This window comes from Tupaia chinensis, unplaced genomic scaffold (genome assembly GCF_000334495.1).
Source record: "Tupaia chinensis unplaced genomic scaffold, TupChi_1.0 Scaffold144230_1, whole genome shotgun sequence".
Classification (NCBI taxonomy): Eukaryota; Metazoa; Chordata; class Mammalia; order Scandentia; family Tupaiidae; genus Tupaia; species Tupaia belangeri.
In genome coordinates this window covers 3,929-5,759 of record NW_006204088.1, presented here as the reverse complement: position 1 = coordinate 5,759, position 1,831 = coordinate 3,929, and the positions used below count along the sequence as shown (strand labels likewise).

Genomic DNA, 1,831 nt, shown 5'->3' with positions numbered 1-1,831 from the left:
GGAGAGATAGACTGTAACACAATAATTATTGGAGAGAAGAATATTCCTCATGGCTCTTGAGAACTAGTGATTTCAGGAAAAAAAGAGAAATGAAGATTTTCTACTGATAATTCAACCTCCAGCCCACAAACTTGAGTGGAGAGGCAAGGGCAGGCCTTAAGAAGAAGATTCTTCATGGCTCCTGAGAACTAGTAATTTCAGGGAAAAAAAAAAAAAGAAATGAAGATTTTCTTTCTTTCTTTTTTTAAAAATTTTTTTCAATGTTCAGTTTCCTTTAATGACCCCCATTCTCCCTGAAGGGCAGTTGCAGGCAGCTAGGTGATGGCAAGCTGTCCACTTGAAGATCATGCCCTGATTTAAGGCTTTGCCCCCATGCTGGAAGGCCCCCTCCCAGGAAAAGTACTCTCGAACCAGCGTCTGGGTTTCCTTGCTGTTAGGGTCTAGTTTCCGCCATGTGTATGACTCATAGTCCACCTGCCAGTCTGGACTCAGTGGAAAGGCAAGCTCTTGGCCTCAAAAGACCCAAACTCCAGAGATGGAACTGCTATAGTTGGTTCCAAAGAGAATGACACTGGCAAAGGCATTCTTCCTCAGCTTGTCCAACCTCTGGAACATTCCAGTCGTAAGATTGCAACTCAGGAAAGTCTGGTGAGCTCTTCAGGGAAACAGTACTCAGAATACTACAGGGACCAGCCATCCTTATCAAAGTGTTCCCAGAAATATGGCAGCTGCACAGAGGATGTGTCCTATTGGAGTACTTGCACTTAAATTTATCCAACACAAAGCTCCTCTTGGGTAGACAAGCAAAGGGATTCTTGGCCTTGGACTCTGCAGCCAGTGCCTGCTCACATTCATCCATCTCCTCCTCACGAGCAAGGGCAGCAGCGTTTTTGTCCTCTTTCTGCTTGGCTTGGGGCTTCTGTTTCTCTTCATGTGAACCTTTCTCTTTCCGTGGGGTATCTTTTTTAGGTTGGCTCTCTGCAAACTTCTTAGCATCAAACTGGGCCATCTTTTCACACAGTTTCACCTCCCCCAAGACAGTTCGGAACTCTGGCTGTTTAATGCAGGTGAGGAACCAGCGGTTGGTATTGGGAAAGGCCTGGCAGAAAGAAGGCTCCAAAACCTGTTTATAGAGCCACACAAAAAAAATTTAAGGTAAAGTACTTTCTTGGCGTTCAGCCCCTCCTTTATCGTGTTAATAATCCCCTCTCCCACTCTCACCCAGGAGAGACAGGAACAGGCCTTCAGAAGAAGATTCTTCATGGCTCCTAAGAATTATTGATTCTATTTTTTGCTTTTTTTAAAAATAATTTTTTTAGTCATTTTTTTCTCTTCATTTTCTTCTCTGTTTCTTTGTTGTTGTTTCTCTCTCTCTCTGTTTTCTTTTCTTTTTCTTTCATCTCATCTCTCTGCTCCTCAATCTCCACTCACTGTGTTTCAGGACATATCTAAGGAAACTATAGCCAAACATCCAAATACTACTAAGATTAACATATTCTTCAATATCTACTGCTGTGCAAAGGGATCAAAGCGAAAGGGCAAAGAGATTCCAGATCACCTTTTTCCACATGCTTCTCAATGCTCAGATTGAACTTCAAGTTTAGGAAGAATCACACCATCCATCAAATGACTAGAAATCACCACAGGACCACAAGAAATATGGGAAAGCAAGAAAATACCTCTCCTACAAGGGAAAAGAATAACTCCTATTCATCCACAGACGGTTCAATGGAAATCATGGAAATGTCTGATTAAGAATTTAGAATACTCATAATAGTGAAGCTAACAGAGATGGAAGAAAAGAGAGACAATGAACTGCAGAAGAGAAAGG

General features: G+C 42.2%; 1 pseudogene; it reads right to left on the bottom strand.

Moving 5' to 3' along the window:
• Positions 1–264: 264 nt before the first annotated feature.
• LOC102484601 (elongation factor 1-gamma pseudogene) lies at positions 265–1,144 on the bottom strand (annotated as a pseudogene).
• Between the last annotated feature and the right edge of the window lie 687 nt (positions 1,145–1,831).